Source organism: Amblyomma mixtum, chromosome 2 (genome assembly GCF_055824585.1).
Source record: "Amblyomma mixtum isolate Tamu chromosome 2, ASM5582458v1, whole genome shotgun sequence".
Classification (NCBI taxonomy): Eukaryota; Metazoa; Arthropoda; class Arachnida; order Ixodida; family Ixodidae; genus Amblyomma; species Amblyomma mixtum.
Genome location: NC_143013.1, coordinates 43,248,750 through 43,274,828, shown reverse-complemented (window position 1 = coordinate 43,274,828; position 26,079 = coordinate 43,248,750). Strand labels below are relative to the sequence as shown.

The following is a 26,079-nucleotide window of genomic DNA, read 5'->3' as shown; positions in this document are numbered from 1 at the left end:
ACTAGAGGTTGATGATCCGTTTCCACAATAAATGAGATACCACGAATGAACTGGTCAAACCGGTAAATTGCCCATGTCACTGCTAGAGCCTCTTTTTCGGTCTGGCTGTAGCGTTTTTCTGCCTCTGACAGAGCACGAGACGCAAATGCTACAGGACGTAGCTCACCAGTGGGCTGTTCTTGCAAAAGAACTGTGCCAATGCCAAAAGAGCTGGCATCGCATGACAGAGTGGTGTTGTAGCTTGGATGATACTTAGCTACACACAGTGAAGACGTGAGCATTGACTTGACCTTGTTGAATGCTAACTCTTGCATAGGACCCCAGTACCAGTCGCTATGCTTATTTAGAAGTTCTCTAATCGGTGCTGTAGCCTGTGACAGATTTGAAAGGAAGCTACCAATGTTATTCACCATACCCAGAAACCGGCGAACACTATGGACATCTGTCGGAGTTGGTAAAGAACGGATAGCTTCAAGCTTGTCAGGACTTGGACAAATACCATTTTCACTCACAACTACGCCTAGAAATTCTATTTGCCGTTGGCCAAAAGAACATTTGTTTTTGTTAAGCTTTACACCTGCTTTGCTTAGACGATCCAGAACCTCAGATAACTTCTGGTCGTGTTCCTCTTTATCTTTCCCAAAAACCAGAATGTCATCAATCATATTAACAACATTAGATTGGCCTTCCAAGATTCTAGCCATTTCCCTTTGAAAGAATTCGGGAGCAGATGTTATTCCAAACGGTAAACGACAGTAGTAGTAACGACCAAAAGGCGTGATGAATGTAGTGAATTCCTGACAATCTTCCGAAAGACGGATTTGATGAAATCCGGCAGTAGCGTCCAGCTTTGAGAAAACTTTGGCATCACCTAGTTGTCCTAACACCTATTCAACCGTAGGTAAAACGTGCCTTTCCCTGAGAACTTCCTTGTTAAGTTTGGTCAGATCCACACAGAGGCGGTATCCACCTGAAACTTTTGGAACTACCACCAAGCCTGCACACCATGCCATTGGCTTGTCAATACGCCTAATAACTCCCTGTCTTTCAAGTGAGTCAAGTTCATCTTTAACCACGTTATGGAGGGGCAGGGGAATCCTACGTGGGACGCTCAGAGCAAAAGGTACAGCGTTCGGTTTTAGTCGGATAGTGTACTCCGCACCAAAAGTCCCTATGCCTTCAAAAATATCCTGCGTCGGCAACTGACCAGGAGAATGAGAAGGAGGAGCCTGACTTACTTGCGAACGTGCCAGCGCATCAACGAAATGAACAACTCCAAGAGCTGTGATGGCTGGATAACCCAGAAGTGGCGTCGACTGCGATGGCAGGACGTAGACTCTTTGCCGCGAAGTGCGACCTTTCCATTCGAGGGTAGCTAAAAATTGACCAGCAACCCTCAACTGTCGGTTGTCTGGCCCGGTGAGGCGACCCTCCGGCGCGTCCAGCCGCGACGGAATGCCTGGAAAAGTGGCGGGAACCACAGTCACTTCTGCACCAGAGTCCACTTTAAATTCAAGAGGAAGTCCGTTAACCTTCACACACACGAACTTGGCGTTCTCCGTCTTCTCCTTCTTGATAGGATGCACAGAAATGGAGTGCGAGTGTCTTGCGGATGAGCGTTGCTTGGAGACGCAGACGCTCTCAAAATGACCCTTCTTTTTGCAGAATCTGCATGCAGCGTTCCGCGCAGAGCAGATACGTGCGTGAGCTTCGTGTCCGCAGAAGTTGCAGGGTTTTTCCGAAGCGTTTCGACGAGCGTCTCTCGGAATGGATTTGCGACGCGCGGTGGCGTCCACATGCACAGGCAAAGTACCGTTGTGCGCTCGTTCCTTGCTTTCCTTCTGCGCGTCCTCATACAAGCGGCCATGTAAAAGCGCCTTCTCGAGAGTCAAATCCGGCGTTCGGCAAAGCTGTTCCGAAAGCTTGGTGTCGAACAGGCCAACAACGAAGCGGTCACGAACCAGCCTGTCGTCGACGCTGGAAGAGCCGTAGTTGCATTTCTTTACCATCGAACGCAGGGTGGAATAGAATGCGTCCACGCTCTCGGATGGCTGTTGTACACGCTTATGGAAGCGAAAGCTTTCATGAACTTCGTTCACAGAGAGAGAGAGATAACTTTTATTTTTCAGCTCAAGTCCGAGCCTTCTTAGTTGCCCGTTTGGTGGGCGCTATTTATCGGCGGTGGCAGAGTAGGGCCACGTGTCCCTTGGATGCGTCGGATGTGGGCGCCGAGGAGCGGCCAGAGGGTGGGCTGCAGAGAGGTTGGTGGAGCGGTCCATCGGGTCCACGTGAGGTGAAAGGGGGGAGGCAAGATATGCGAGGAAGGTATGGTGGGAGAGTTAGTTGCGCGGGGGCATAACCAATATGTATGAATGTTGGAGGGATGCTCTCCGCACACGAGACAGGCGGGTTTGCCCGGTTTATGAAGGATATAGTGGGAATACAGTTCGCAGGGAAGGGAGTTTGTCTGTGCCTGTCGAATTAGAGTGGCGCAAGCACGGCAAAGGAAATGGGAGGGTGACGGAAGGGTTCGTCGCATGTGCCGCAAATTGCGAAGGTGTTCGCGGCGGTTCTGTCGTTCACAGGATGAATGAAGTGAGCCGTGAAACGTTGTTTAACTTCTGCATACGACGCGCTTTCCAGCTCGGTGAGCCCAAGAGAAGAGAGGATGCAGCGCGCTTGAACACCCATGCAATAAAGAAGTGTGCGAATCCTTACTTCGTCCGTTGCTGAAGATACACCCGTGGCGACAGCAAAATCTTCAAATTGCTCCACCCACGATGACCAGGAGGCCGGGTCATCGAAGTCGAACGCTGGTGGCGGCGCTAGGCCAGACAAACCCACGAATCGAGGTTGCGTCTCAGTCGAAGACGACGCGTCCATGGCGCTGCAGATGGTCTTGGTCTTGAGATGGTCTTGAGATGGTCTTGAGATAGCCTAAAGATTTCAAAAAAAAAAGGAAAAATCAGAATCCAAACACTTCTGACACCATGTAGAGATTGCCGAGATGGCAGGGTTGCAGAGTTGGGCCGGCTACTAGGCCTAGCCTGGACCCATGCTAGCGGACGGAGCCGCAGCAGTGAACGCTCTCAAGACCGGAAGCCAAAGACCCTTTATTGACGCCAGCGTCTCTATTTATAGAGCTGAACCAGCGCCCTCTACAACAAGAAGATGTACTGTCCTGTTGGACGCGAAGTTCTTCTTCAGGAGGACATTATTGTGAACGACGAAGCACGACAGTTGGCGCTTGAACCCTCGGGGAGGCGATGCGGTCTTGCCTTTTAGGTAATCAACTAGGCTTTGCAATTCAGGATCCGAGCGCTGCTGCTCCGCGAAACTGCTGGCGCTTGATGATGATGATGATGATGATGTCCTCGGGCTGAATGGCGCTTACCGGTCCTAAGAAAGCGTCGTCGTCGTCTTCTTCGCTTGCTGCGTCGACGGGGGCTCGCGACAAGCAGTCTGCGTCGGAATGCTTGCGGCCAGATTTGTAGACTACAGTTATGTCGAATTCTTGAAGACGCAGGCTCCAACGGGCAAGGCGGCCGGAGGGATCTTTCAAATTGGCTAGCCAGCACAGAGCATGGTGATCGCTCACAGCCTTGAATGGTCGTCCGTACAGGTAGGGGCGAAATTTCGACGTGGCCCAAATAATGGCGAGACATTCTTTCTCGGTCGTCGAATAGTTGGCTTCGGCTTTCGACAGTGAACGGCTAGCGTACGCAATAACTTTTTCCTCTCCACCATTTTTCTGAACGAGCACCGCTCCTAAGCCCACACTGCTTGCATCGGTATGGATTTCGGTTTCGGCGTTTTCATCAAAGTGCCCGAGCACAGGAGGGGACTGTAATCGGCGCTTTAGCTCTTTGAAAGCCTCCTCTTGCGGCGTTTCCCATTTAAAAGGCACGTCCGCCTTGGTAAGTTGGGTCAAAGGCTCAGTGATGCGCGAAAAGTTCTCGACGAATCGCCGGTAATAAGCGCACAATCCAAGAAATCTTCGTATAGCTTTCTTGTCATTAGGCTGTGGAAACTGTGCGATCGCAGCCGTCTTCTGAGGGTCTGGGCGAACTCCATCCTTGCTTACGACGTGACCAAGGAACAGCAGCTCCTCGTAGGCGAAGTGGCACTTCTCTGGTTTCAGTGTTAGGCCCGAAGACTTGACTGTTTCCAGCACTGTCCGAAGCCTTCTGAGGTGGTCTTCAAAGCTTGTGGAGAAGACAACAACGTCATCTAAGTGGACTAGACAAATTTGCCACTTCAAGCCTGCGAGCACTGTATCCATTACTCGCTGGAACGTCGCTGGGGCAGAGCAGAGGCCGAATGGCATCACCTTGAACTCGAAGAGTCCGTCTGGCGTGATGAACGCAGTCTTCTCGCGATCTCTTTCGTCGACTTCAATTTGCCAGTAGCCGCTCTTCAGGTCCATCGACGAGAAGTACTTAGCGTTGCATAGCCGATCCAGTGTGTCGTCGATGCGGGGGAGGGGGTAGACATCCTTCTTCGTAATGCTGTTCAGGCGGCGGTAATCGACGCAGAAGCGAAGGGTGCCGTCTTTCTTTTTCACTAGGACAACTGGTGCTGCCCAGGGGCTCCTTGATGGCTGGATGACGTCGTCACGTAGCATTTCCTCTACTTGCTTGCGGATAGCTTGGCGTTCTATCGGCGATACGCGGTAGGGGCTCTGCCGCAGTGGTCGGGCGTGTTCGTCTGTGACAATGCGGTGCTTGGCAAGCCGGGTTCGTCGCACATTCGATGCTGATGAGAAGCAATCGCTGTACCTTTGAAGAAGAATGCGTATTTGGTCTTGTCTGCTCCGGGGTAATGCCGGGTTGATGTCGAACGTGGGTTGATGGCCTTGGTCAGATGGTTCTGCGGGTTGGTCGGGTAGGGCAAATACGTCTCTGATGTCTGCCAGCTCGTCGAGGAAAGCGATCGTCGTACCTTTGTTTAGATGCCGGTATTCTTCCGTGAAGTTGGTTAGCAACACCTGGGCTTGGCCATTTCGGATTTCGGCGACTCCCCTCGCGACGCCCAATCCTCGATCCAGGAGTAACTGGGTGTTCGCCTCGATAACGCCTTCGGCATTTTCGATGTCTCCAGTACCTATGCCGACGAGAACACTTGATCGGGGCGGCACGCTCAATGCTTCATCGAGGACGTTTAAGGCAACGTGATGAGTCGCGCCCGTCGCAACAGGTATGGCTTTTTCCGTGGAAAGCTTGATCGACTTAGATCGAAGGTCGATGATCGGCCGATGTTCTTTCAGGAAGTCCATTCCCAAAATCACGTCTCTCGAGCATTGCTGTAGGATCAGGAAGGTTGTCGCATAGGTTCTCCCATTTACAGTAACTCTCGCGGTGCAGCGTCCTGACGGCGTAATCAGGTTGCCACCTGCGGTGCGGATCAGCGGGCCATCCCAGGTTGTTGTTACCTTCCTGAGTCGGACAGCGAGTGGGCCACTCATGACAGAGTAGTCAGCTCCCGTGTCCACCAAGGCAGTAACCGCGTGACCGTCGACCGTAACTTCAAGGTCACTTGTTCGCGTTCTGGTATTATACGTTGTCTTCGGTGTCCTATCTCGGCTTCGTCGAGTAGTGAGGCTGCGGTGGGCATACTGCGACGTTACTTCACTGGGCAGCGGTAAAAGCTTCAAGTCTGGCCGCGTCGTCGTCGTCGTCGTCGTCGGTGTCGTCGTCGTCGGTGTCGTCGTCGTCGGTGTCGTCATCGTCGGTGTCGTCATCGTCGGTGTTGTCCTCGTAGTTGAGGCATGGTCTTGAGTACTCGTCGATGGAGGATCTTTGTCATTGCGCTTAGAAGCAACCTCACCTCCAGAGGCTGCTTTATTTAGTTTAACCTTCGGGGGCTGGGGGAGCGTCCACGCACGGCGTAACCTCGGCTAGGAGATACAAAGCGCGGGGACGATGGCGACGGGGAACGTGATAGGCCGCTCGGCGATGAGTATTCTTCCCGGCGCAAAAATTCCTCAATTCCGGCTGGTCGCTGGCCGGGTCGGGGTCGTGGAGCGTCGTAAGAGAACCCTCGGATGCCCAGTCTTCTGTATGGGCAGTGCCGGAGGACGTGACCGGCTTCACCACAGTGGAAGCATAGTGGGCGGCACTGGTCGGGAGTTCTCCACTCGTCGCATTTCCTCGGCTGCGCGCGTCGCTCGTAGGACGGGCGGGTTGGGGCGAGTGGGCGGCGGTCCAACGCAGCTGGCTGAGGGCGATAGGGGCTTGGGTCCCGTCGTCGAGGGGCAGGACGGCGCACAGCTGCGGCGTAAGTCATGGCTGGGGGCTGCAGAGGCTGCGTGGGTGTCGGCGTCACACCCAAGGCCTGTTGAACCTCGTCCCGGATGACGTCAGTGAGCGATGAAATTTGCGGCTGCGTTCCCGTTGGCAGCAATCGTCGGAGCTCCTCTCGCACAACTTGACGTATAACATCCCGCAGGTCATTGCTGTTAGCGGTGTCCAGGCAGCTTGCTGAGAAAATGCGCTGCTGGCGGTCATACTGGCGGGCTCGGGCATCCAGAGTTTTTTCCATCGTGGATGCCTCTTCTACAAATTCCGCGACAGTTTTCGGTGGGTTTCGGACGAGGCCGGCAAACAGTTGCTCTTTAACTCCTCGCATGAGCAACCTTACTTCTTCTTCTTCCTTCATGTTTGCGTCGGCACGCCGGAAGAGACGCTTCATTTCCTCAGTGTACACAGCAACGGTCTCGTTTGGGTGTTGTATGCGAGACTGTAGCAGCTGCTGGGCTCTCTCCTTTCGCACAACGTTCGTGAAGGTCTTTAGAAGCTGCTCCTTGAAGGTTTCCCAGTTCGAAAGGTTAGCTTCCTCATTCTCAAACCAGACTTTTGCTGGTCCCTCCAAGGCGAAGGAGACGTACCTAAGTTTCGTGGTATCGTCCCAGTTGTTGAAGATAGCCACACGGTCGAACTGCTCAAGCCATTCTTCGGAGTCGGCGCCAGGCGAAGCGTCGAAGGTTGGTGGCACCCGGGGCTGGTGAAGAATGATTGGAGTCGTCGTCTGGGGCAAGCTCATGGTAGGCGTTGCGGCTGGCTTCCGCTTCCGGGTAGGGTCCGGCAGATTCCCGAACTCTGGTGCGTCCCCTTGCAGGCGTCGGCTTGCGCGGTGGACTGGACTCAGGTCCTCCGGTTGATGACTCAGAGGGCTGGCGTCACGACTTGTAGGGGGTGTCCGGAACATGAGAGGCTACCCCGCACCTCCACCAGATGTCACGTTGTAGTGACGGCAGTCCAGTGGTCAGGAAGACACCAGCCAGTCTTGGAAACGAAGCTCTTTATTTTGGGCTGACTTGCGCCCACAAAATAACTGAATCACTAGGCGGCGGCGTAAGCAACAAACGTGCTCGTCGGTCGTCGAACTACGAATGCCGGCTGCTCGCGGCATCGTTCACTTTAAAGCCGGTATTAAGATCGACGTCAGCGGGTCTCGTTTGGAACCAGCCAGCACACCTGTTTCTACTGTGCATAGCTGCAAGCAACTTCAGCGTGATTACTTTCGGGCCTGCCGCGATGGACCGCACGCACAGAGAGGACCCAGGTGACAGCTGACTTCAATTACGGAGTTTGCCCGGTTGGAGTACAGGACCAAAACCAGACCCCCTTTCCGAAAGGTCTGCACGTGTAGAACGCCGCCGCCGCCGCCGCCGCCTCGGGGAGACGAACGTTATCTTCCCCATTTGCCGTGACCGTGCCAGGGAACAAAGGGTCTCGTTTCCTGTTGGTTCTTTGGCGTGCCAAGCACCGCGACAAGCTGGCGGGCATCATCTCCGACCCTCGCGAACGTCTCCAGGCACGGGGAACCACTTTCGGCCTTTTCGTGACCTCGCTTTCCGGCATCGAGCGGCGGGTATCTTTGATTATCAGCAGATGTCGGTGACCCGCAGAAACCTTCGGCTGGCCGGAGGCCCTCACCTACCGCAGTCAACGCTACCTCGACGACAACCTTCTTTCCCTCAGACTCCACATGTGACGGGGGCGTGGCCCTAAGTGCAGTGGTGTGTTTGTGCGCACAAGTTTGTGTTGTTTGTGATCTGGGCCCCTCCCACCCCGGCGTGGGCGTCCTCAACCTAGGGAATTTAGGGAAGGAGAACAGTATAAAAGTCGACAACGGGTGCGGCAGGACAGCCTCCCATAGAGCCTCCCATACCCTCTCTTCAAGCCTCCCATAGAGCCTCATTTGGAACCTCACTTCTAACCATGATGTAAAAAGATGTAAATAAACCCTCTTGTAATCTTCCTCCCATCACCCAACTCTTCGACTTGACGGCACTCATGTCCTGGTGGTGGTGGGAACGGGTTCGAAGCTTGACCGCGGTTCCGTCAAGCGAGCAGCAGCAGCAGCGAGCTAGCAACGACGCCGAAACGACCCATCTTCGCCAACAACTGGTGGCAGCGCCAACAACTGGTTGGCAGCGGTGTGATGAACCTGGTGACATGGTGCTGCATCTGCGGGTGAATGTTTGGTTTTTGCTTTGGATCCTCCAGGCTTCAAATTCTGGGTTAATAATTTGAACTGCTGGTTGATCGGGTGTTTGTATGTCTGTAGCACAGGGGTAGTAGCTCAGAATCACCATGAGCGAGCAAAGCCAATATTTAAAAGCAGCGAGCGTGGACCTGACGAGGTTGTCGAGGACAGAACTGTTGTTCTTGTGCGATGAGTTAAGTGTGGATGTGGAGGAAAAAGCGAAAGATTCGGATATTATCCAGGCAATCAAAAGTTTTGAAACGGAAGAAGAAGATGATTTTGAAATTGCTTTGGATAATACGCACAGGTGGGCAAAAGAACAGGAGCGTAAAAGAGCTGAGGAAGCGGAAAGAGAGGAACGAGAAGCACAGCACCAGGAGCGTATGGAGAAGCTAGCAGCGGAGCTAAAAGAGCTTAAACTCGAGGCTGAGAAAAGGCGGCTCGCAAGGCTCAGTGTTCTTAATGGGAACGAGGTAGCAATGAGCGACGCTATCTCCTTCCAGACAGGGCCCTTAACGTTCCAGTCCATCGCCGGGCTGGAGAGACATGACGCCATAATACAGGATTGCGAAATGGCGCAAAACCGGCATGGATGGTACACGACAGAGCGCGGCCAAAGTAGAGAGGCTACAGAGACAGTCTCCGAGTTAGCTAGGAGTAACTCCGCTAGAGCTCGTTCAGAAAACTTGTGGAGAGGGCACGGATGGCGTCGGACAAAGCCGAGCCAAGAGAGACTTCCCAAGCGAGCTAAAGAGACAGTCGCCCAGTCAGATAGTCGCAAACCTGCGATTAAGGGCCGAGAAACGGAGTCTAACCGGCACCCGCGGTTTAGAAAAGAGAGAGCTCCGAAGAGAGGTTGTGCAGTGAAAGTAGGAACCGTGGCCGATTTGGTTAAGCGCGAGGACGCTAGAAAGGGGCCTGTACAGGCGACTAACCGGCACGGATGTGAAAGGGACAACTTCCCCAAAGGTAGAGGTTTCAAAAGGGAAACAAAGGGGAGCTCTTTAGGAATGGCGAATCGTGGCAACTCCGATTTGAGGCGTCACTGCGGTGCCAGTAACCAAGCCAGTGTTGTGGCTACCTCGGCGAAGCTGGCGTATCAAGAGTGCGAAGCTGCTGTTGAGTTAAAATGCAGTATTGAAAGCCAGGCTGAGACAGAGGAAGAGAGCCCGATTCGAAAAGAGCAGTGCGTTTCGGAGGAAAGCACTGAGAGCGATAAGCCAGCTGCAGAGGACTACCTTCAGGGGAGCGAACTGCTCATTTCCGGGGCAGCTGAAGGTCCGTCTGTCAGCTCTGTAGAGATGACCATCTGTTGCGAAGGCAAAGAGGTCAATTTTGTGACTAATGAAGGATCACGCGATGCATGTCAAGGGCTGGAGGAAACAGTCTTGACTAAGGCGTTGCATGCGGAAAGTCCAAAGAGAAAAAGGAAAAGGGCAAGAACCAAAAGGAAACGGTTGAAATGTGAGGCCCTAAATTCACGTGTGCGGACAGGTGCTAGTGTTAGCACAGATGAAAATGCGGCAGAAGGGAAAGAAAAGCCTTCCCGCATTAGAGATCGCAAGTTTGCGGCTAAAGTTACTGGTCAGGCGACACGCGGGGATTGTTCTAAACCTGACCGCAGTAACAGAAAGGGAAGACCGCATCTTCCGAGCAGAAAAGGAGCGCGGTTTTGCAAAGGGCATCGGCCTGCGAGAAAGCTCAGACCACTCGGACCTTGCAAGAAGGCAGCAAGGAAAACGGCAAGGCGGCCCGAGAGACCGGAAGGCGCTAGGTTGCGCGACCGTCAGCGCATGCGAGCACAGGGATTCAACAGAGACCACGCATGCAGGCGTGATCAGCGCGCGCAATTGAAAAGAAGGATGCGTCCTTCACTTTCGGCACTGGATTCCGGGAAGCGCGCAGGGCGAAATGGTAGCCGTGCTTCGTGCTGGGGGCGAGAACAAAGAACAGCTTCTCGCGCTGGTCGCTGTGCGTCGCCAAGAGCCGGTTCTCGACTTTGCATGCCCTACCAAGGCTTTCTGAGCGTGTCGAGGGGGCGCGGAGACGACAGAGGGAGTCGTAGATGGCTTTTTTCGGTGGCCTTTTGTCACGAAATGACAGCAGTGTCATCAGTCAAAGCGCGACCCCAGCGGGCGCGTTTGAAGGACTAATCGTTTCAACGCGGCAGAGGTGAGTCAGCTTTCACCCCCGCGTAGCCATTCGAAGTAGCTGGCTTTTTGTTCCTTTTTTTGTGTGTGCGAAATCAAAAAGGGAAAGGCTACTTTGTTTTGGGCTAAAGATTTGGAGTTGACGAATGTTACTGTGTTTTCATATAACTTCGGCAAAAATGTTATTGGGGCCCCTGAGTTAGGAATTGCGAGTGTTAATTTGCCATGCTACGAAGTTATGAGAGCACTCGCAGGAGTTTAGCGAAGATTTGTGAGTAGACTATGTGCTGTCTGCATAGTTGGAACTGTTCAGAGCATTCAAGTTTTGCTGTGTTTGAAGGTTGGCACAGGTTTCCTTTATATCGATATTAGACTCAGACGTGTCAGACTTGGTTGAGGTACATGGCGGTTGTAGCTACATTAACGGCAGTGTAGCTAATGCCTTGCGAAGGCAAAGAAAGTGCGTGTATTTGTGCTCATTTGCGTACTCGTGTTTACTGGCGCGTGGTTAGTTATCCGATTGCGGTATTCGGAGATTAACCGAATGAAGTGAAGGTGCAGAATTTTGTGTAGAACGCTTGTAGCAGCTTGTGTATAGGTTATGGTGCCTGACATAATGAGTATAAGAGAAGTATTGCGCCAGTACTGGAATGAGTACGGATTCTGATGAGCAGTCGTATCTTTGTGAGGTTAACTGGAGCAGTTGATTCTCAGTCTCGAGCGATCAAGGTTCTTTGAGAAGAGCCAGAGGATTAAACTGAGCGTGGGCTAAATTTTGAGCAGACTTTCGATATTCGGGTGGTATTGGGTATCAGAGCTTTATTGATAAGGAATGGAGTTTCTATTCAAAATTTGTAGGCTTTGACACACCACCGCTTATCGTACAACGTGGCAGTCTTGTCTTTGGCGACCTCAGATGTGACGCGGACGCTCGCTTTGACCCTAAATTCGGGCAAAATTGAGGGGTCAGTATTCTGGAGCAGGATTTTGTTTGGAATTAAAAGGAAGCCTGGTGGGTCTTGAGTGAATTCCAAGCGCCTGCGCGTGGAGCGGTGCTTTGTTGTTTGGAACGTCCCATCTGTGCTTTCCTTTGTTGGTGGTTTGGTGTTTCGGGTTTGCCTTGGGAGTTGATGTTTCAAGACAGGATATCAACGTGGACGCGAGCCCATCTCTTCCTACCCAGCGGTGGGGAACGCTGGCCATTCGAGATTTTCCGGGCCGCGGAGGAGCTATTAAGATCGACGTCAGCGGGTCTCGTTTGGAACCAGCCAGCACACCTGTTTCTACCGTGCATAGCTGCGAGCAACTTCAGCGTGATTACTTTCGGGCCTGCCGCGATGGACCGCACGCACAGAGAGGACCCAGGTGACAGCTGACTTCAATTACGGAGTTTGCCCGGTTGGAGTACAGGACCAAAACCAGACCCCCTTTCCGAAAGGTCTGCACGTGTAGAACGCCGCCGCCGCCGCCGCCTCGGGGAGACGAACGTTATCTTCCCCATTTGCCGTGACCGTGCCAGGGAACAAAGGGTCTCGTTTCCTGTTGGTTCTTTGGCGTGCCAAGCACCGCGACAAGCTGGCAGGCATCATCTCCGACCCTCGCGAACGTCTCCAGGCACGGGGAACCACTTTCGGCCTTTTCGTGACCTCGCTTTCCGGCCTCGAGCGGCGGGTGTCTTTGGTTATCAGCAGGTGTCGGTGACCCGCAGAAACCTTCGGCTGGCCGGAGGCCCTCACCTACCGCTGTCAACGCTACCTCGACGACAACCTTCTTTCCCTCAGACTCCACATGTGACGGGGGCGTGGCCCTAAGTACAGTGGTGTGTTTGTGCGCACAAGTTTGTGTTGTTTGTGATCTGGGCCCTCCCACCCCGGCGTGGGCGTCCTCAACCTAGGGAATTTAGGGAAGGAGAACAGTATAAAAGTCGACAACGAGTGCGGCAGGACAGCCTCCCATAGAGCCTCCCATAGCCTCTCTTCAAGCCTCCCATAGAGCCTCATTTGGAACCTCACTTCTAACCATGATGTAAAAAGATGTAAATAAACCCTCTTGTAATCTTCCTCCCATCACCCAACTCTTCGACTTGACGGCACTCATGTCCTGGTGGTGGTGGGAACGGGTTCGAAGCTTGACCGCGGTTCCGTCAAGCGAGCAGCAGCAGCAGCGAGCTAGCAACGACGCCGAACCGACCCATCTTCGCCAACAACTGGTGGCAGCGCCAACACCGGCAAGGAAACTTCGAGATAACAGGTCCAGATCGTCTAGAGTAATCTCGAAAAACGTAGATGCAGCTCGGCATGGCTGTGATCAATCTAGATTAGACTGGTCGCTTCTCGCGTCACGAACAAAAATGATAACAGCCCTTTCCTGCAGCCTTGAGCGCGAACGAACAAACACTACAATGATACGTGGCAATACCGACGGTGTGTATATTTGTCTGCATGGAAATTCTTCATGAAAAGCCACTGACAATAAGTGCAAAGCACGACCGTTCCGGCCGCCGCAGTGGACCTGACGTTACTGTGCTCCAATGCTGACCCGAAATCGGAAAACTTCAATGCAGGCGTAATGCTCGAGACCTCTGTGTTGTGCGATGTCGGTGCGCGATGAAGCTAAAACCGAAATCAAATGCACATTTCGTAGATTCCCATGGCATTTTGCGCCCTCTATCAGAACGCGGTCGCGTGAACATACTTCGTGGTATTTGTGGAAAGGAAATCGCGCAGTAACGGTCGAACTTCTCGGTGGACACCTCAACCGCGATGTGAGGGAAGGGAAGGAGGCGGGAGTAGAAGAGCTCTAGAGTTGCCGTAATGGAGGATGCAAAAAAATTTAAGGTCCGAAGGGCCAATGAAAACTGAAGGGGACACGGTAGCGTAGAGGGTTGGTTCCAATATATGCAGAACGTCATTCTGTACTTCACATTCATAGATCGCTCGGAGTCCTCATGCCACTACCACCGCAGTAGTGCAGCGGTAGCGCTCGGCCCCACCACCCAGTGATGGCAGGTGCTGCGATGGATGGGGCTTGTGAGATCCAGCTGCAGTGCCACCTGCCACAGTGTTTAGGTTTAGGTTTATTGGGGTTTAACGTCCCAAAGCGACTAACGCTATAAGGGACGCCGTAGTGACGGGCTCCGGAAATTTTGACCACCTGTGGTTTTTTAACGTTCACTGACATCGCACATACACGGGCCTCTAGAATTTCGCCTCCATCGAAATTCGGCCGCCGCGGCTGGGATCGAACCCGCGTCTTTCGGGTCAGCAGCCGAGCGCCGTAACCATTGAGCCACCGCGGCGGGCCCTGCCACAGTGGGCAGGTTGTGATGACGTCACAGCCTCACGTGACCTAGGCTACTTTGCCGGCGATGCAAACCATGACACCGGATTCTCCGCTTAACGAGGACCGTTCTCCACATTCGATAGGGCACGGCGGTCCCCAGTGCATTACGCATCACAGTGCCCGTCACAGTGAAACGCTGCCAAAAAATTCGGCGGCTCACCCCAGTTGCGCACAAGGCGCCTCCACATGGAGTCTTTGCGGGATATAAGGTGAGGTAATTACGAGTTGCCTCGCAGTGAACCACCGAACTGTCCCTGGTTTCGCTCGGAACACAGCGTTGGGCGAGAGGGCTGAGCGCCAATCGGTAGAAGATTGCATGCCCGGCAGCTATAGCGGTCCATACCATTGCCTTGTATACGGCAGAGTTGAGCGTTCTCTCTAACATTCAGGCAATATGGGTATAGTGTCCGAACGGTAGATCCACCATATATGGCGGTAGGGTCGCTAAGATCGTAGCATCATCGACCTGCTAACAACGGTCGTCCAGCCAGCTGGGGACGTGTGGAGCCGAGCTGTTCCTGAGTCACTGCGAAATTTCCTCCAGTGATTCCAGCGGCTCGCATCCTAAGCACAACCTTTAATGGGTGATTAGGGCCAACTTGGGACACGTCATTCCAGTGGCAGCTAGGTCTCGCTCCTGCTGCCTCCCAACATTCGAGCCCGAAACCTTAAGTGGTCAGCTCGAAGCTGGTACGTGTGTGACATGTTTGTGGAACTATATGAATATGGAAGGTATGCACAATGCTTGTTCTTATAAGGTAATCTGAACAGCACAGGAAATGTGAAAGTTGAGTAGTCGGAATTAAATTTTCGGACCTGCTCCCATAACTTTTTTGAAAAGGCGGAACTACTGATAAAAGAAATATAATTCTGCCGTGAGCTTTTTTCTGCGTTTTGACGAATGTAGCGCGCTTTGGCTCTAGCTTTTTTAAAACTCTGCCATGGGGTATACATACGAAATACACCGCATGCTTTGTTTTTTTTTCTTTTTTTGCGGCTGTGCATTCTTGAGTCCGCCACACCTTCTGTCTTTTTCTGTACAAACACTTTAGTTTGGGGGATACCTATCCCTCGTTGCAGAGATTACGCAAGTAGTGAATTTTCCATTTATGTCATCTGTGCTGAGCTCTTTGCAAAATACTTTGTCTAATGTGGCATGGGTTGCAAAAAGCGACCAATCAGCTCGATGGAACTTCCAGCGTTGTGGTCTGGTTGGGACGATAGGCGCTGACGATGATAACTTAATAACTGCAACGGAATGATCACTTCCTAGAGGGAAGTCGAAAATATCCCGTATAAAATCATTAAAAACTGAAGGTGATGTGAAAGCCAAATCAAGACAGCTTACTTTACCCGAGCTTGGGCTACAGTAAGTGGCCTTTCCTTTGTTTAATAGGCATGTATTATTGGAACGTATAAAATTTTTCATTTTTTGCCCTCTTCTCTCGGTCGCTCACTTTCTCAAAAAGAAGAGCGAGCATTAAAGCCCCTGAACACAAGGTATGGTTCCGAGTTGTTTGAAAAGGTCTTCTAGTTCTTGGATTGCTACAGTCAGGTCTGATGGGATCTACATACATAAAGCATATTGTTATTGTTTTGTGGCTGATGATTATAGACATGAACATTCACCGAGAGTGGTTAACAGCATAACTATGCGTGAAAAGCCCACTTTTTAGTGTTTTTATCAGTTTTTGCTGAGCGCGAATCATGGCCACATGACGTGTTGAACTTCAGCACATACATTAGTGCAGGAAAATTTGAGAGGACACTTAAGCTCCTCGTTAAGGGCGTGACGCGATAGCGCAATGGATTAGGTTTTACAATTCTGAGCAGTTTGACGCCTCTGAACGCGTTTTTCATTTCTTTTTCAGTTGGTTTAACTTAATTGATCGAGCAGTTGTACAGTGCAAATTTTCATAACTAGCACCATCAAGCATTGCCTTTTCATTCTGAGCACCTTGACGCCTTTCAACCCCCGGTTTTCAATTTTTTTCATTTTTTTATTCCTTTAATCAAATAATCAAGTCATTAAAATGATTTAACTGAGTCGTCATCGCCTATCACACACCAATCATTTATCAGTAACTGGAACCGCATTTTACGCAGGCCCCGATCATAGGTCACCAGTTGGAATCTCTGCCGCAAGCTAGGCTCTAACTTAACTAGTCAGTTTATGCTGCACGAAACCCTGAACCGTATGACACCATCTGGAACATTGTGCGACCAACGGTTAGCATGATATGATGTTTTTACGCAGCCCCGGCTTATCGACCGAACGAGCTGTATACGCTGCTGAGTAAAACTTGTGCGTCAGCACCAGCCTAGACTTTCAAACCGTTTCCTAAAAACACAATCCGCCAGCGCAGGCGGCCGACGCGCAACTTCTAGACCGCCCAAAGACCGATCGTGTTCGTGCTCTGAAAGACACCACTGGGCAAATTTAGGAAGCAGAGGTGAAAGCAATAAGGTCGATGCCCCGTGCACAAACTGCTTGCAGCTGCGCTTCCTGAATTTGCGCCTGTTGTGTATTTCAGAGGACAAGCACGACGGTACATACGCATCTACAGGAATTTTCATCGCCGCGTTCAATGCAATTTACACACTAATGACAAATTTAAAGCCACAACACTCGCGTATTCGGCGGCGTATAAGCTGCGGAACTGACAGACTGTAGTCGCACACACCGTTTCTTGCTCCTGCGGCGGATATGGCGGCAGGCTTTGAGAAGACTGTGGTCACGTCAATGCACTCCGAAGACAAGTCCGTGGCAGAAGTCCTTTCACCACCGATGGCGAAGATCCCATGTTGGCAGCCGATGGTCCGGCGAATGGCGACCACGAATACAACGTTGTCAAGCGCCGGTTTCGGGCACTGTAGGTGAACAGAAATTCCGGGTTCTGCAACAGTCCCCCCCCCCCCCCCCCCGCTTTAAAAGGGGGGGGGGGGGGGGGGGGGGTAATTCATTAGCTTCGTTAGGCAAGGTCGGTTTCGCACGGCCAGCATGAATTGGGAGGATAACGTCGGGCCACCGCCGCCGCCGCTTTGCTCTGCTAGGCACAGGCAAAATTCTCGCCAAATCTCGCGTCGCTGCTCATATGGCGTTATCATCCTAGTCGGCACGTGCCCGAGCTGAGGCCATAGCAGCGCCTTTGATTTCTCTAGATGCCGGTCATTCCTTATCATACTACAGTTTTACAGAGGTCCTCGTCTTATCAAGGCGTTCAATGTTTGACTGCTCATCGTTTTTTTTTCTCTCAGGCAGGCGCATGCGAGAACCGCGTGACTTGCGTTGGCGAAAGGGTCGACGGACAAGCGTCACAGACTGGTTGGCCGTCGCCAAGAGTGCGCCCGCACCTGAACGGCAACTCTGTATGTCGTCCCAAAGAAAGCCTTCACTTTTGAACATGGAAATAGACTTTAGTGGACTTCACTTATGCAGTTAAGGCACTCGCCGATAACGAGCAGTTTGTTCGTTTTTCAGCATTTTTGTAGCGAAAGCTTCATTAGCCACGAACTTGCGATTTCGCTGTGGCGGTGCCCCGGGGGCCTATTCGCCAACTGCAGCCTGTACAGCCACACGGCTTGAAACCACGGTGAATTGATCACGGTGACTGAAGATTGTCACAACGGCTTACCTAAAAGGGATAATTATTCCCTAAATAATGCTTAAAAGTCTATACCAACCTATTGATACTAACTATGTAATATTTAGTTTAAATTCAAAACTGATATTCCAGCGCTGTGAATAATCTGTGTAAAAGTATGCAGAAAATGTTTTGAAAATCTTAAACGGCGTTATATGCCTCTAAGCATCACGATTGGCCGCCGCGGAGGCTGAGTGGCTATGGTGCTCGGCTGCTGGCCCAAAAGACGCGGGTTCGATCCCGGCCGCGGCGGCTAGAATTTCTTTGGAGGAGAAATTCTAGAGGCCCGTGTGCTGTGCGATGTCAGTGCACGTTAAAGAACCCCAGGTGGTCGAAATTTCCGGAGCCCTTCACTACGGCGTCTCTCATAGCCTTAGTCGCTTTGGGACGTTAAACCCCCCAAAACCAAACCAGCATCACGATTTGCTACCTAAAAGGGAAAAAAATTGGAAAATGAAATAAAAGAAAATAATAGAATTACAGTACAGAGAGCGGAGTCGAACGGCCGACCTTCCATACGCAACACGTGCCTCTAATCCATTGCGCCATAGCGGCTTTTTTTTTTTTTTTTTTTATTACATGGAAGAACATCCGTAGAAAGGAGGAAAACTTCAATCAGACTGGATCGCGTCTCAAGTTGCCGGGCTGATTAATAAAACGTTCTTTTTCAAACTACACACAGCGACGCTGCCTGTCAAGACATTTCTTAATGACAAGGGGATGTTTGTACCTTGGAATGTGAATTGCCGTCTGTGTAACGTGCCTGAGACAATTGATCATTGTTTTATCCTGTGCCGTGATGCCATGTTTTTTTGGGACATACTACAACGAACTCTCAAGAAGGACATTGAAATTACACCGTACACTATTAGATTTCTGCCTGTTGACAAAAACTCTGTTGTGCCTTATGATCTGTTTATGTTGATGGGACTATTCAGTCTTTGGAAAAGCCGTATGATGGACAGACATGCCGAGCCACCAAGATCGTCCAAATCTGTGTTTCGAGAACAGTGTGCTTTGGTGAGGAGTGTATATGCTGCACGCGAAGAACCTCCAAGCTGGCTGCCGTGCCTAGATGCATGTGTGTGCCTGCCTGGATTTTGATGTTTTTATTGGGCTGCAGTGTTGAGTTAGGGCAATGGCGGGCTCCATTGCGCCATAGCGGCGATGTCAAGCCGTCGTTCTGAATGAATATTTATAACCAGCCTTAATGGTGGCTGCTACCTGCCGGTGGGCGGCGCTGTCATCGCTGGCTGTACCGGCTGCATTTGGCGAACACGCGCCCCGGGGAGGCACAGAGACCGACCTTGAGCCGTTGCCTAGCAACCGCCGCAGCTGGCGGACGCCTCGCGCTCGCCGCGCCATCTGGCATGACGTCACACCGCGCGCCTCGCCACGGAGTCGTATTTTCGTATACCTTTTTTGATTCTTACGTATTCTGATTTTTCTGCTGAGCACGATAATCCTCTGGCCCTGGCGTATTGTTCAGTATGGTCGATCGCTTTTTGTAGCCGCTCTTGTTTAGCTGCTAGGGAGCCTGTGGTTATGTCATCTGCATACATTGCGTAGCTGATGTTTTCTATTTCGTCCAGTACTTTCGTGAGTCCTATCATCGCTATGTTGAATAGTAGCGGTGATATTACTGAGCCTTGCGGGGTACCCTTGTTTGGCACCGTAAAGCTCTCCGATCTTGTATCTCCGATGCCTATCGTAGCTGTTCGTTCCGTGAGAAAGGCTTTGACATAATGGAAGGCTCTGCTTCCACAGTTTATGTTAATGAGACCTTCCATGATGGCCGCATGTCCCACGTTATCGAAGGCTCCCTTTATGTCGAGTGCTAGCACTATGTGTTCGCCGCTTCTTGGTATTTCAGTGAGGACATCCTCCTTTAATTGTAGGAGTAAGTCTTCAAGAATAGTCTTCTGGCGGGCTAGTTGGTTCTTTTCGTTCATGGTTAAACTGCGCGAAGGAAACAAGGACAGAGACATAAACACACGTACACACTGAGCGCAGAACTTCCAACTTTTATTCGAAAAACGCTTCGGGCATTAGCTTTTATACGCACTAAACAGCCACCACATGACACAGCCGGGATAAAAACCGATAAGTATTTACAGTAACGTGTCCATGATGCGCCGACCCGCCAGAGCGCCAATCTAAACTATACCAGTGTGTGCAAGCTTATGCACCATTGATACCTAGATACAAGGAAAAAGAAAAGGGAGACTGGAAGATTAAGATCATAAAAGTGAAGATAAAACCAATACCACCAAAGAGGTCATCAACAAAACGCTGTATTACTAACGCAACCTACTCAGCGATGGGATGAGACGCGGAACCAACAGTAATAACAATAAACGATGAAGGTGCAAAGCCACTGAAACACGTAGGCTGAAAAGAACTAAGAAAAAGCACGAGAGGCTAAAACTGTGAAACTGAGAGTGAAAGATGGAGACAACAAACAACAAAGGTAAAGGCGACGCGAGCAATGAAAAGGCGAAACCAGGCTAAAATCTATGAAGGATGGCAAAAAAACAAACAACAAGAGTACAGGTGCAGGGTTAAAATGGACGGTTTAAAGTGTTCCCTTCTAAAAACGAGATTTCTTTATCAGAAAGCATAATGGACGGTGTGCTCACACAATTCTTCGAATTCTTTGCGATTAGGAAGGCCTCTATTATCTCCCTTTCCGTTTTGGTTCTAGCCGTAGCGGGGAACTCTGTGCTTTCGAGAAACGGTTGACAATCAATTTTCTCGCACTTCTTACAATGTAAAGCTAAATTTCCTCCTGAGTTGGTAGAAAGATTGCGAACATGTTCAGCCGCCCTCTCATTAAAACATCGCCCAGTTTGTCCGATGTACATCTTTCCACAGGATAATGGCACCTGATAAATAACTTCTCTGGCACAATCAGTGTACTCAAGGCTGTGATTTGAGGTGCATCTTTGCTGCCTATCATCTCGGTTCATGAATGCACACAGTTTAGCTAGCTTGCACGGCGCCGCAAACACGAGTTGGACACCGTATCTTCCTGCTACTTTCTTTAAATTGTGAGACACTCGGTGCAGGTAAGGCATGACACACACTGGTTTTCGGTCTTCGTTCGTTTGGCGGTTCGTATTCTTCATCCTCTGTAGCAGACTCTCACAAACACAGGCTATCAGTTGCGGCGGATACCCGGCAGCATACAACCTCTCAGTCTGACGGTTAAGACTTGAACTCATTCTGTGTTCACATGATTTTTCTAGGGCTGAACGGCAGGCAAGGTGAACAATCGCTCTTTTAACCAACTTTGAATGCGCACTGTCAAAGGGTAGTAACTGCTTGTTCATTCTGGGGTTGTAGGACCAACAGATGTGTGAGGGCGTAAATTCCAGACTAATATCCAGAAACTGGATTTGGTTGCCTTTGGGCAATTCATGTGTAAAATTAAGCCCTTTTCCTTCACGCTTGAAAACATTAAGGATAGTACTAACTGACTGATGCAGACTAGAGTTAGAAGAAAGGTTTAACATCACGAGATAATCATCAACGTACCGAAAAATGCGCACAATGCTTTGGTCGGAGAGACAACTTTTTAAGCGCTGGTCCAAAGAAGAGAGAAAAATACTACATAAAACAGGTGCCACAGATGACCCTATGCAAATACCACTTTTCTGAATGTAAAACTGTCCTTTGTGGCAAATCGCAGTCGACGCAAGGTAAAATTTCAACAGTTCAAGGAATTTTTTGTTGTTTGTTGTTGTTTGTTGTTGTTTGTTGTCTCCATCTTTCACTCTCAGTTTCACAGTTTTAGCCTCTCGTGTTTTTTCTTAGTTCTTTTCAGCCTACGTGTTTCAGTGGCTTTGCACCTTCATCGTTTATTGTTATTACTGTTGGTTCCGCGTCTCATCCCATCGCTGAGTAGGTTGCGTTAGTAATACAGCGTTTTGTTGATGACCTCTTTGGTGGTATTGGTTTTATCTTCACTTTTATGATCTTAATCTTCCAGTCTCCCTTTTATTTTTCCTTGTATCTAGGTATCAATGGTGCATAAGCTTGCACACACTGGTATAGTTTAGATTGGCGCTCTGGCGGGTCGGCGCATCATGGGCACGTTACTGTCAATACTTTTCGGTTTTTATCCCGGCTGTGTCATGTGGTGGTTGTTTAGTGCGTATAAAAGCTAATGCCCGAAGCGTTTTTCGAATAAAAGTTGGAAGTTCTGCGCTCAGTGTGTACGTGTGTTTCTGTCTCTGTCCTTGTTTCCTTCGCGCAGTTTAACCATGAACGAAGAGTAAGTCTTGCGTGGACAGTCCCCTTCTGAAGCCAAACATGGCATCAGGGTAATATCCCTTGTCCTCCATGTAGTTTGTGACCCTTTCATTAATCACCCTCTCGTATATCTTCCCTAGACAGGAGGTTAGGGAGATTGGTCTTAGGTTTTCAATTTGGAGTCTTTTACCCGGCTTGGGTATCATAATTACCTCTGCATGTTTCCATTCCGCCGGCACGATTCCTTTTTCCCAGATAGCGTTTAGGTACTTCGTAAGCTCGGCGATGGCCGTGTCTCCCATGTTTCTAATGGTAGCGTTATTTATTTTGTCCTTTCCAGCTGCCGTATTCTTTTTTGCTTCCCCTATGGCTGCCCTTACTTCCTCCTCGGTGATTGGCCTATCCATCTCGGGGTTGTTTTCGCCGGTGTATACTTGGTCTTGCTTTGGGTGCATGATTGTGCCGTAGCATTTTCCCCTCAGTGCTTGTGTTAGTTGGTCTTCCGTTCCAGGGAAGGTGTGGAGTAGTTTTTTCATGGACTTGCCGCTTTCCGTTTTTGTTTTTGTGGGGTCTATCAAAGCTCTTAGTATATTCCAAGTTCGGGCCGTGCCTAGTGTTCCTCTAAGTGTTTCCGTGAACTGTTGCCAGTTTTGCGTGGCGATGTTGTCTGCGTGCTCTGATGCCTTCTTAGTCAGTTCTGCGATCTTCAGCTTGAGTTTCCTGTTGTGTTTTTGCTGCCTCCATCTCCTGATAAGGCTTCTTCGTGCTTCCCATAGGTGAAGAAGGTGGCTGTCTACATCTGGGTGTTGTTCCGTGCGAACGATCATCTTCGTGTATTTTTGTCTGACCTTCATAAGCTCCGTGCACCACTCTTCTATGTTGGTTATCGGTTTTATTATTTCGTCGCTGTGGTTTCTGAAGGCTTCCCAGTCTGTGATTTTGGCAGTCCCTAGGCATCTCTTCATTTCTCCTGCGGCTATTTCTAAGTTAAGGATGAAGTGGTCGCTCCCTAAGGTTTCCATTGTATTTTCCCATTGGATATTCTCGTTGTTTTTTGAGAAGGCTAGGTCAGGCGTGGTGTCTTTGCAGACGCTGTTTCCTATCCTCGTCGTAGTTGTGGGGTCGTTAGCTAGCTCCATGCAGTATTTTTCTGTGCTTTCTGCTATGCTTTTACCTTTGGCATTGAGTTTTTGGTACCCCCAGATGGGGTTACGTACAGCCTCCCCTACCACGAACTAAACAAGCAAGAGACTCTACAAATCGACACCATACTACGCAAAGCGTACAAAACGGCGCTCAAACTTCCAATGTCCACACCAACCGAAAAACTAATGGCCCTGGGAGTATCAAACACCTTCGACGAACTACGAGAAGCGCAACGTAGTGCGCAATTAGACAGACTCACTCAAACCAGAACGGGAAGACACCTACTGGAGAAATTACGGCTACCTCTAGGTACACAAGAGACAAGGAACAGATTAATAATGAAGACAGAAACAACATCCGGGTAAGACCAATACCACGACACATGGATCCGAATTTACATCATGAAAGACGACAAGCCAGAGTCCGAGCACTCACAAGGGAACTCAGCGACAATCCCAACGTAGTCTACACGGACGCAGCAAAGTACCGATACCAACGCAAAACAATCGCCGTTGTAACAGACGAAGGAGGGCAAGAAATAACCAGCGCAACGATCAACAACCCAAACATAGAAGCAGCTGAAGAAGCCGCCATTGCTCTCGCAATATCGCACGGCAACGCAACAGGACACAACCTCACTATAGTGACGGACTCCAAACAAGCATGTAGAAACTACACAAGAGGCAGGATCGACAGCATCGCCAATCATATTCTACACACGACGAGAAGACACAAAAACACTAAACATAGTATAGTGTGGGTTCCGGGACATGAGGGGATGAGGGGCAACGTGGCAGCAGACGAGTTAGCTCGAGGATACGTCAACCGAGCAGACTCAGCACTTGGCACCACAGGCACCTTTGACCCAGTTACCCCCACGTACTCAGATATACTCGATCATTACAGGGGTCAGCGGAAACGCTACCCAGCCCCACACAAAAGGCTCACCAAAGAGGAGGCGGTAGACTGGAGCAGACTACAAACCGGTACCTACCCACACCTTCACAAACTACACAAGATTTTCCCTACACAATATGCAGACGAATGTCCGTGGTGTCAGGGTAAACCTACACTAGAACATATCACATGGACCTGCCCTAAGGCAGACTTAGAGCCAAGAATAAACCCGAGTGTGATGCAGTGGGAGCACTTGCTGGCCAGCGAGGACGAAGAAGCGCAACGATTCCTAGTGCGCCGAGCCACGATGGCAGCAGTTAAGTGCGGCATCCTGGACCAAGGATCGACCACGGCGCCCAGTGACCCGTAAGGGTCAAGAACACCAATTTATTGACAATAAAGTTTCTTCCATCCATCCATCCATCCATCGCCGCGGAGCCGCCGCCGTTGTCTGACGACGTCACACCACTTGCCTCGTCGTTGCGATCGCTTTCGCTGCATATCCTGGCATAGCCGAGCTAAGCCGCTGCCAATTTTTTTGCGGATCGCACTGTGCGCAGCTCTGAGAATATGCGAGTGCCGCGCAGGAAGGTTCACAAGACGATTGCTGCGTCTGTCTGCAAGAATGACAATAAAACAAGGAGGAGCTGTTGCCCTCGCAGCATGTGTACCGCAGATGTACAGCGCCGCTGATCTCTGCAAATGTCATCATTTTTTTTTTAAATTCAGGGGGCACTTTGACTGTCTAAAGTGCGTAGAGGCGAAAGCGTTTTCCGCATCACTTTGCCTATGTGACACTGGTGACGTCACCACTGGATGACATCACACATAATTGATGACGAAGTAATGACAAATTACTAAATGATTAATTACTGATCAATCACTCAGCACTAATTGACTGCTAATTAATAGCGCTTAAGCTTCGCCTTTAGGAGTGGAACGCGACAGCGTGTTGTAGCGCTGCCAGGAACACGATGCCAGGGAGTCCACAGAACGCCACCATCCGTTCGGCGCGATGCCTTACCCTCTGAACGCAACGCTTTTTGAGGAAAGGAAATGGCGCTGTAATTCTCAGTCATCTCGGTGGACGCCTTAACCGCACCGTACAGGAAGGGAGGAAGTGGCAGTGAAAGAAGAAAGAGGGGCCGTAATGAAGAAACTGAAAATTGTATTTGAGGAAAGGAAATTACGCAGTAACTGTCTCACATATCTCGGTGGACACCCGTCAAAACGGGGACACATCTGTCGACACGGCTGGCGACACGGCTGCCGACACGGACGCAGACACGGCTGCCGACACGGATTGCTAACGACAGCATGAGGCATTAAAGGCTTTCGCCGTATTATAACATAGGCGTTTTATTATCATTTGCTGCTGATATAATGGTTGCAGAGTAACGAGGCAGGATTGTGCACGATGAACAGGTAAAAAATTTTAAGGGGAAATGCGAACGTATTTCGAGTACCGCATATGTCGGCATCCAAAAACTAACTAACAAGGAAGGACGGAACTTATTGTGTAGGCATTTTTTGTGCCTTTTTTTAGTTTTGTGATGTCATCAACTCGTAGACAACTGCTTGTTTAGACACGTTCCTATCTCGTGGCTAGTTGGGTCCCATCACGTGACTGGTTGATGAAGTCACTATCACTATTACTACTACCATTAACTGTTTTTTTTTTATTCGAGCTGTTTGCCATTAAGCATAATGAAAAAGGGAGAGAAAGTTATAAAAAGGAGCGTAAACAAGCCTCGCATAAAAGGCGGCAAAAGTTCGCGATAAAGCGATTATCTTGAGTCCGCATGCGATAGTCGTCTGCAACGTCCCATCGCAGGCCAACCTTTCTTAGGAAGCGTCGTCTCACGGAAGCTGTAGCCGGGCAAGTCCACAGCAAGTGTTTTTCGTAACTGTTACTATCACCAACTATTTTTACTGTCACTATTTTTATCAATCATTGATTACCTCAGGACGAACTGGCGGGCTAGTTGGTTACACATCTCAAAAATTTTAACGAGCGCACGAGAATGAAACAAGGACAGAAAGAAGACACACCACAAAGCGCTGTAGCCGGGCACTTGTGGTGTGTGTCTTCTTTCGCGCTTGTTTCATTCTCGTGCGCTCGTTAAAAATTTGAGATTAATTACCTGTTATAATTT

At 50.3% G+C, this 26,079-nt stretch overlaps 1 long non-coding RNA gene across 1 annotated transcript; it reads right to left on the bottom strand.

Moving 5' to 3' along the window:
- Window positions 1–588: 588 nt before the first annotated feature.
- LOC149359146 (uncharacterized) lies at window positions 589–3,136 on the bottom strand. Its single transcript, XR_016288758.1, has 2 exons — window positions 2,719–3,136; window positions 589–1,459 (listed from the first exon to the last, which is right to left on the bottom strand). It is a non-coding gene; the product is annotated as an uncharacterized LOC149359146 (long non-coding RNA).
- Between the last annotated feature and the right edge of the window lie 22,943 nt (window positions 3,137–26,079).